The following is a 10830-nucleotide window of genomic DNA, read 5'->3' on the forward strand; positions in this document are numbered from 1 at the left end:
GGTGGGAATCTTTAGGTACTTTGCGATCCGATCCAATTACGATTCTGGGATCCACGATCCGATTCCAAAACGATTCTTCATATACAGTACATTTTTTTTGCAAATATGCTTAATTCAAATTTAAAATTATATGTTTTTTGTTCATAGTTAGAATCTCTGTTTGACAGTATTTCAATTTTAAAAATGACAAAGTGGAATAAAGACTTGTATTGCTTTTATTTTAACAATTATATTCAGGATGAGCAATTACTAAGGACGATTGTAACAACAAATGGGTTGTTTTCAGTTTGTTTAGAACCTTTTAACAAAGGAAGGAATGTCTTTTATTTATTTTTGTTTAGAACCTTTAGAATTATCTTCAGAGCTGCAATGAATTATCTTTCAATCAGACTGCAAAAAATATCAACATACAAATTAAATAACTTAAATATCCAACATCTCACTATAGTTTATCTATTGTCGATAAGAGCAGTTGATAAGAGACTTCTTGCTCAATATCTGAGTAGCTATGATAAAATAGCTTTCTCAGATCATGCTCCAGTCTCCTCGAAAATTTTGTTAGAACATGGTGTCCTTGACGGTTCAACACTCAGTTGCTTTCGTTGTTGATTTTATTTCACAACAAATTGCCAATTTTCTTTCTTTAAATAAATCTCCAGATGTATTTGTTTCCATATCGCTGGAAACCTTGCAGACCGATACTAGTGGGCAGATTATCTGATATGTAAGCAATGATAGAGAGCTGTGGAAGGAGAAGATGGCATATTTAACACAGCGTGAAGCAGATCTTGACAATTGATATGTTTCTCCCCATCTGCTGATGTTTATAAGGAGCATCTAACGATACAAGCAGAATATGAATTTCTAGTGTCTCAACATACTGCTGAACTACTGATGCAAACAAGGTCTCATTATTACGAGCAAATCCTCTAGAAATGAATAATGCATTCAAGCTTTTCTCCTCTCACTTGTTGTCTAGAGTTCAATAGTTTCTTTAGGGATTTAGCCATTCCTTCATAGGAATGTGTGGCTGTGAATGATTTAGATGTCACTATCACTCTCACTGTAACTGAACTGACCACCATGGCGGCTGCTTCGCAAAGTGGTTAATGTCCCAGACCCGATGGCTTTCCTTCAGAGTTCTATAAAAAGTTATGGCCCCAGTTGTCCTCTCTCCTATTGGACATGTTCAACAACCTGAACCTCTTGCCCAAGCTAATATTTCTCATGCTTAAAAAGGGGAAAGATCCTCATTCTTACACCTCCTTTCACCTAAAGGCTTATTGAATACGGACTAAGATCCTGTCCAAAGCACTGGCCCTTCAGGCTTGTTTAACCAGATTGAGGTCCTTGTCAGAATTTTGTTGGTGGTTCCAGTGTCCTCATGTGAAGCTGAGAGGAGCTTCAGTGCATTGCGCAGACTAAAGACGTGGCTAAGGGCTACTATGGGCCACGATGGACTTAACAGTCTGTTAGTCTGAATATGCAGAAAGATGAGCTGGACAACTTTAACATAAACAACATATGCCAGGAGTTTGTGGGGCCCCGTGATACCAGGAAAAACACATTTGGTACTTTTGTTTAGTGTCCATTCATTAATGTAAGTTTGCTTTAAATTGCAGATGTTTTTTTTTTTTTGCATAGAACAGTTACTGTAAATTGGTTATTTAATTGTTGATTTTGATGCAAAACATTACTTATGTGATATCTTTTTCACAATAATAGTCATGTTTAAATTTTATTGTATGTTGATGGCTTGACCGTAAACAACATAACAAAAAATGCAATAAATAGTTTTGAAGAAAAATCTGCTTTGTCATTTAACCTGAGAAAAACTTTGAAAATAAGCATAATGACACAGTCTCCCTGCTACAATAGTAATGACAGAAGTAATGTTTTTCACTGTGAGGACAAATCTTCATAAGTACAATTTGACTGTATTATTTGTGTCCCCTTCAAAAATTGCTTATGAGAAATGTTATATTTATTGTCCCCCCCTACTGTTAAATGAAATTTACTCCCATGATTATAATAATTATAGCAACTGTTTTTTTATGGTTGAAGATCTGTCTGGTCTTTATTCATTTAATTATCACTGTAAATAGTTGGTTAACTATCTATCATTTACTCCTCAGAAAGCAAATTCAGACAGCGGTTGCCTGGATCAACACCCAGTACTGGGATGCCTGGAACCTGTGTGACGAGGTGATCGACTGGGGAGACGGTGTGGAGGAGTGCTCACGAGCGACACCCCCACTGTCCAGGTTGGGGGGGATAAGGAGGGATTGGGAAGGGCTACTTGGGAAAATGTGGAGGTATCAGAAAGGGGCGTCCAATGGTGAGATGGAGGGGGCGGAGGCTGGTATGAATGGAATGCATATGGTAAATGGAGGTGAGGAGAATGGATGTGAGGTAGGAGTGAATGTGGAGGAGGTTAAGGGAGAAGGAGAGAAAAGTAGAGGGAATGCTTTGGGATCTATTGTGTCACAAGGAGGCAGATCATGGCTGGAAACCATTCAGGAAGAAGGATGTGAGGAAGAAGAAGAAACTGAGGTGGCGTTTCAGGAGGCACAAGACGCTGAGGTTGCCCAGTTGGACAGATGGTGTCCATGTGGCTGGTGTAAGGTGGGGTAGGAGGCTTCTGAACCATGTGTTAGGCCTAGTGCACTTATGGATTGTGCTTGTTTGTTATAATGAAATAAGCTTATAAACTAAACATAATATATTTTATAGGTACGTGTTTATATCAGTATCTACATGTAAAGGGAGCAGACACAGGAAAAAGGTATTGAAGACCCTTGATATGATATTGCTGTTTTTGATTTAGATTCCAAAGTTAACCCTTTATTTAATTTATCCCTTTTCCCCAAGTAGAATGATGCATTTACTTGTAATCTGTATTATTTTGCTTTGGAGTCGGAAGTTCCAAAATCACCAGGTAAGTTAATCGATTGTATGTGTTTTAACTACTAGACAGATGTAAATGATAAGCCTTAAGATTTATTTTAAATTAATTTATTGTTTTTTTGTAAATTAAAAACAGGAACCCTCGTGGACCAAGACTTGAGGGCATTTGTACCATCCAGCTGTACAACTTTAACTGGTTCTGCAGTCTTTTTCTCCCCACAGCCTCTGCTTGTTCCCTTCTTCTCTTTCTGTCTTCCCTCCAGGAGAGCTCCTCATGCATCTCCAGCCTGTAATTCCTGGGAAATGCCACCTGCCACCCATCCTTGGAAGCGTCGCCCAGTCTCAGGATCTCATACGTCACCATTCATCACAGAGTCACAGCGCTTGCAGACATCTGGATAAAAGGAAAAGCCCATTTTTTAAAACTTACACGTTAAATTTTCCTCTAATTACCATTTTATTCTTTTAAATTTCATTATGTTTAATTACATTTAGTATGGATTAAGGCACAGCCAGCCTGGATTAAGGCATCACCAGCCTGGCATCAGACTCTCCGGACAATGCCAGCCCAGAGGGGGCTGACCTGGAGGACATTCCCCCGGAGGACATGGAGTGGGAGCCTCCAGGTCTTGCCCTGAGTCCCACTCCGTGGTGTCAGCCCCGTGGCCAAAGTTTCCCCAGCCGAGGAGGCTATCGCCGCGACAACGGCAGGGTCAACGGAAATCCAGTCGTGGGCTGAGGTCCAGGAGGAAAAAACGAGGTTATGCTACCCAGACCTGCCTCCTGATCCAGGCTTGGTCCAAGATGGTCTTTCAGGTTATCCCATCCAATGGTTCCCAAAAGGAACCACCTCCGGTCTCCTCATGGCGCTGGTACTGGCCTGTGTTTTTGTTTTGCAGGGTCCCTGGTTTGGTCCAGTTCCTGTCCTGCCTGCCCCTCGACACCCTCCGACTCTGCCAACCCCTCGCCGTCTACCGATGCTGTTCTTCCCTCGGCTGCCACAGACGAGTAGAGCTTCTACAGACCCAGACAGGATTCCAAAGGCCCCCCTGGCCGTGACCCTTCTGCGGCACCCCGGAGCCCATCAGAGGCCCTGAACTGTTCACTTTACCTCCCATGCTACCTAGTGTCTTGCCCCTCCTAATACCTCAGTCTTTGGTCTGTAGTCTTGCTTCCCCGTGGCTCTCCCTGGTTTCACCTCTTAGCCTGATTTCACTGTTCCAGCCCCCACTCCAGTCACTCTTGCTTCCCGCTTTAGGTTCCCCTCTCCTGGCCATATTATTGTTGCACTGGTTCCGTTGCTTGCCTCTCTTGTCTGGTTGTGTCCTGCCTTGTCTGTCCCTGTGTCGTCTTTGGTCCTTTTGATGCCCAATCCCTCCCTTTTGTCTCCTTCTACTGTGTCCTTTGTTCCCACTTACCCACTGACACCCACTGTCTGTCTTTTGGTCCATAGTCAGCATCCCTGTTGGATTACCTGGCCTGTCATGAGTTGTGTCCTGGGGGTTAGTCTCCCCTGTTGTCCTTGGTTTTGCCCTGGTCTGTGTGTCCCCTTAATGATGCCCTTGTACCCGGAGGGCACAGGATTGGGAGGGGGGCGTTTACTGTCATGTCTTGCCCATTTAGTCAACCTTACCCTCCAGTTCTCCTCCCTGATGAGCCACGCTTGGTGTCTATTAGTCTCACCCCATGTTCCTCCCCTTCTGTCAGTCACTATCAGCTTCCTTGTGTTTTCCCATTCCTTAGTCTGGTAAAGTGCCCAGTCCTATCTTCTCCAGTTGTCCTTGTCTGTTTGCGTCTCTGTGCCCAAACCTGCCTGTCAATAAAACTCCCCACGAAGGGGATTCTGCCCTACAGCTTGCATTTGGGTCCTACTTCCCACCGGTGACGTGACAGAGGAATACATGCTTAGTGCCAGGCAGAAATCTTTGATTTTGCATCCATATGGTGACTTGGTGAAGTTAGCTGATAGTTCTCTTGATTCCAAAGACATATGATTCTTGAATTCTGAATATTTATGTTACGCCAAACATGACTCATTTTCGTTTTGGACAGTAAGCACTTTATGTAATTCATCCATTGCTCCTTTTCCTTATGGTATACAACCGTTTTATACATGTGGAGACTTATACGCACAAACAATTTTCACATTCCATTACTTTCACACATTTTACTGTGATTGTACATCTCTTCTGATGTCACATTTATTTATTTGTTTATTTATAACCTGGTAACTGCACACTGCACAAATACAAATAAATCATGAATTACCAAAACCTTAAATACTGTACAGAAGGATAAACTCAATTATTGCTGAAAAAATCTACACACAGATATAAAAATATAATATTCCCATCAAAATCACACATGCACAGCCAAAAATGTAGGCAGTAACTATATACTGCTTTGCCAAACACGTACAGGTATCAGACACACAGAACATCAACTTGTTCATTATACTCTTTGTTTATTAGAAAATTGGGTACATCATCCAGCAGAAGGAAAAATAGACTGACCATTTAAGACAGAGAATACATTCAGCAAACTGAATGTGACCTTCACTGCCAGACATGCAAAGTGTTAAAAGGTGCAGTGTTATACTGTACATAACATTTTAATTAAAGACATTCAAATTTAATATTGTGTACTTTAGTGAACTTTTGTTACCTTCCTCGCACAAATATGCGAATTCGTCCCATACTGAAAGAAATGACCCTTTATGCCCTCACCGATGTGAATTGGCACAAATTTCCACAGCTTTCTCACCATAGCCAGCCATTTTCTCCATAATCATAATCAATTCCAACTCCTATTATTTCTTTCACTGCAGACAGAATGATGTGGCCTTCCATCCACTTCAGTCTCATTCATTCTGTAATATGGGTGCTTGTGGTTATTAAGCAAGCAAGCCAATGATCCATCTTCTTCTGCATTATCAGCACTTAAAGGAGAAAGTCAGTCTGTGAGAATAGGTGACTGCAGTGACTGTCCTTCCGTGCCATCAATGTGTGCAGGGAGTAAAGACCAGAGTACAGACACACAAAACTTATATTTCTTGCTTTTACCAAAAACAAGTACCTCTGCTTCAATGTAATCGTTTAAAGCCAGACAACTCCAAGCTGAAAAATAAATATGTCCAGCTGTTGCCTGAGAACCGCTGCGATGTTTCTATTTCAAATACAAGCTCGAATCCATCCATCCATCCTATGTAACCGGGGGTCCGGCGTCGGCTGTCAGAGGGCTGAAACGGCAGACGCTGTCGGTAATCCAGGTCGGCTGATCGTAGATGGCAGTAAGCGCGCCAGGCATGACTCGGAGCCAAGGAGGCGAAGCAGAGATCGGTACACAGGAAGACAGGAACACAAGGAGGGGAAAAACGCTTGCACGCTGCATAAACCATGAAGATCTCGCGTCTGGCCAGAAATAAGAGACTGAGAAGGGGAAGGTTGACCACAGATGGGAGGGGCGGGGTTCCAAAGCGGAACCACACCTCCTCAGGCACTTCCATCTCCTGCCAACATTCCTCTGTCCTTTATTTCCCTTCACACTGCACTCCTATCATGCTCCACAACCACAAACCTCTGAAATCTCCTACACTCTCTGCACTCGACTGACTCCTTACCAGCTTCTCTCCTGCTGCTGCCTGCACTCCTCCATGTTCTGTCGGCACCCAAACCACCTGCTTTGCTCGCCCCATCATTTCTCCCAGATCCAGCGTGGGCTGATTAAAAGCCACTGCTAAGGGGGGCTCCTCCTCTGGTGTGTTGTACCATTCTCCCACTACTCCCATCCTCCGTATCTGAATGGCTACTCCCTCAGGGCCTAATATTATCCAGTCTGCCGTCATGTGCATCCCGTCTTTCTCTCGGTCAGGCAGCGGATCTATCAGCCGATCCCACTCATCCCTCACTCCAGGATCACTGAAATCTCCCATCACAACTAACAACTGTATTTATCCTATTTCCAATTTAGCACATTGCTATATTGTTCCTGTATAAATGGTCCCCACTATTCTAGGATTTCCCAAACCTTTCCAATAACTTCTTCTAATCCGTATAAGCTATACTATCCCTGCTGGACAACAACCTTTGTTGCAGAAGGGTGAACTGTCCACTGAGTACCTCTACTCCCCCTTCGTACATTTTATGTCTATCTGCAGCTGACACACAGCATCTCTGCCTAACAAATTCACTGGGATATGCTCTGATGTTAGTTTAGACATATTTACATTTTTGGCCCCTATCTGAACATCTACTAAAGAAGATTCTGGAACATGCAGGTTGGACAGGTGTGTCTATGCTGATCACAGCTCCAGCACACCAGCTGAATCAGCCTGTTTCCCAGTCTCCCAGGGGTCTAGGATCATCAAATTTGTGAGTAAATGGGTGCCCTCTGAGGAAACCCCCATCCATTGTATCTACTCACTCTGTTCTAATTAGGGACCGGAGGCCAATTAGTGGCCTTGTTTTTTTGGCAGTGACTGACTCAATTTCTTCGTCAGCTCCCTCTCATGCTCTTCAGCAGAGTCCTCCTCCTCTCTGTACAAGTCAATAGCGTGGATCAGCTGCTCCTCAGGAATAGTAATAAGTCCCACCACTTGCCTTAGCCTGCTTCTCACTGGCTTCGGGAGCGTGTCCTGCAGAGCCCTCCGGTACAGACCGCTGAACACCAAATCCTGTAGGTCCTGCTCTGCCTCACTGCTCCACCGCTTTTCTTGGGCTTGCAGATAGGCAGCTGGGCTCTCCCCCTCCTTTACGGGCTCCACCTTCATTTCAGCCACACTCAATCACGGAGTCCCTGTCACCACTGCCAGCATTCTCTCCATTCCGTCTACCCCCAGGACACAAGCCTGAACCGCTTTTATATCCCCCATCACCAAGAGCTGTCCCATAGTTTCCTCCTCAAATACTTTCATCCATTTTCAAGCTCCGTCTGCCAGGACTGTTCTGCCCATGGCACATACTGTGTCTGTGCTCCTTTCACCACCAGGGGGAGCATCAGAGTGTCCCTATCGGGGGTCTCACAGCCCTCCTGCTTCCCACTGTTCTATGATCTGCATTATCCTCCTCTACTCCTTCCTCACTATCCGTTTCTATCTCCTTCTCCTGAAACTGACTCCATCCTCTACATGGGGAGTTAGGGCTGTCCATCAGATGCATCAGCCCTTCTGCAGCCCTACCACTTGCTCCGTACCCCACCTTTATATCACTCCCCTTTTTCTTAAACCCACATGCCTGGCCTTCTATTATTATATCACTCCCTCGCAGTCCTTCCTTCACGGTCTGCCGCCGCAGGTCGCTCACTTCCCTGTACCCATATAAACAACTTTCTTCATCCTTCTGTTTCTTCCCCTCTGAACTTTATCTTGCCCTCTATTACTGGAAAGTGGCCCTTAAATATCAGAGGTGGCCCTTCTACTAACAGATACAGTCCCTGATACTGAGGAAGTCGTAATTCCTCCTGCTCTGTTTTACCTTTGACTCCTGCCTGATTCTCACTCATCACTCTCTCATCACTTTCTGCTCTTTTCTCCAGGCCTCTCCCTTTGCTATAACCTCAGAACCTCCAGTTGCTCACTCCTTTTCTTGTTACGCCTTGCTGTGTTCTTATTAGCCTTATGATACTTTATCAGAGTCTCCATCTCCTCACACACTGCCACATCCAGAAATATAGCAGAAATATACAGTACAGATATTTTACGGGTTCCACTGAAATAAAGGTAGCTGATTATGAGAAAGATCTCAGTGTGTATGTTGATGCTTCCATGTCCCACTCTCGCCAGTGTGGGGAAGCAATAAAAAAGTTAAATAGAATGTTGGGTTACAACTCTAGGTGTGTGGAGTTTAAGTCAAAGGAAGTGATGCTACGATTATATAATTCCCTGGTAAGACCCCACCTAGAATATTTTGTGCATGTTTGGTCACCATACCTTAAGAAGGACATTGCTGCCTTGGAAAAGTTGCAACGTAGGGCTACGAGAATGATTCCTGGTCTTAGAGGAATGTCTTATGAGGACAGGTTAGTTGAGCTGAATCTGTTCAGCCTCGAGCAAAGGAGACTAAGTTGGGGCATGATCCAGGTATATAAGATTCTAACAGGTCTGCATGGCGGTGACATGACATACTACAACTCGTGGCCACAAGTGGAATTTAGCGGGAGAACATTTTAAAGCGAATTTGAGGAAGCACTTCTTTACACAGCGTGTAGTTAGAGTATGGGATAGTCTTCCTACTAGTGTAGCGCAAGCTAAAACCCTGGGTTTCTTTAAATCAGAGCTAGATAAGATTTTACCAACTCTGAGCTGTTAGGTACGTTTTCCCCAAAAGTGCTTGATGGGCCGGATGGCTTCCTCTCGTTTGTAAATTTCTTATGTTCTTAAGGTTACTTTTCCTATAGAATAAGTCTATACGTTGTCCTTTTCTTAAACAAACTAAATAGCCTTATGCTATTTATCTTATTTACACAAAAGCTTGTCATTTTTGTCTCTACACGGTCGCTCATTTACTATTCTCCTCTGCTCTCTGTATTGCGCATGGCGGACTTCCGCCCCGATGCAGACAGGTGAGCACACTCCCACCAGCGGACAGAGAGCGCACGTCGGAAAATATGTCACGTCAACCATCTGAAAAGCAGACAAAAATATCTGCTGTGTCATATATCTTTAGATGACTCCTCAGATCTCCAGTCCAGTCAAAAGTTTCACTAATTATCTACTTCTTCCCTTGCATGTTTAGTCCTATACTGAACTCCCTGATCGCTACACCTTACTGTTGCTTTAAGTTTAAGATTCGTCCAAATTTTACAGTAACCTACCCACACTTATACTACAGAGAATGTTTTTGCATTAAAGCTCTCAAATATTAAGTTTCGATTCCACAGTTATGGCTTTAGATACCTAGGGATCCTGGTATATCATACTTATACAAGACTAATTATGGTAAATTACTATGTGAAATAAAGAATTATCTCCAAAGATGGGAAATCCTCCCTCTATCCTTATTGGGTAGAGTGGAGAGCATTAGAATGAACATACTGTCACGATCAGGAAATATCTGTAGCGGCGATCGTGCCGGAAACTGGCAAGGCAGGCAAGGTACGGGGAATAAAGGGGATTTATTAAGTGGACGAGGTTTCGGGAAAATTTGACAGGGACTAACAACAATCCACAATGACAGACAAGGGTAACTGGCAAGACCAGGACTTAAAACAGGACAAGACTAAGCAAAGTAATCAGACAAGGCTGGAAACAATCAGGGAAGCACACGCGGGTAATCAGGGGGCACACGAGGAGCCGACGAGCCGGATCATGACACATACTACCTAGGCTTCTCTTTATGTTCCAGTCCCTGCCCATAGGGGTCCCTATATCCACATTCAAAGCGCTCAATAAATGGTTATCCAAATTTACCTGGCAAAACAAAAGACCCAGGATTGAACTGAAAAGACTATTAAACCCAAAAGAGAATGAGGGTCTGGACTTACCTAATTTAAAAAATTATTACTTGGCAGCCCAACTTATGTCAGTAGTGGTATGGATAACCCAGGACAGGGAGGGTCAGTGGGTGGGAACAGAACAATCTGCCCAAATTTGCCGCTTGACATAGTGTGACGCCCGCTCCGTCCGCTCCTCGTGTGTGCCACGCCCCCTAATTACCCACGTGTGATTCCCTGATTGTGCCCAGTCGTGTCTTGTTTCCTGCTGCCTTGTTCCGTGTATTTAAGTCCCTGTTTTGCATTAACCCCTTGTCTGTCATTGATGTTAGTCAGTGTCTGATGTCTCCTTCCCCAGTTCCCTTAAATAAATCCCCCATTTTCCCTGAGTTCTGGCTACCTCGCTTGTTTCCTGCCCGCTCGCCTGCTCGCCCGCTTTAACCCCGGAGAGCCAGCGTGACACATAGCAATTATTTTTAATCAAGATACATGGAA

This window comes from Brienomyrus brachyistius, unplaced genomic scaffold, assembly GCF_023856365.1.
Source record: "Brienomyrus brachyistius isolate T26 unplaced genomic scaffold, BBRACH_0.4 scaffold80, whole genome shotgun sequence".
Lineage (NCBI taxonomy): Eukaryota > Metazoa > Chordata > Actinopteri > Osteoglossiformes > Mormyridae > Brienomyrus > Brienomyrus brachyistius.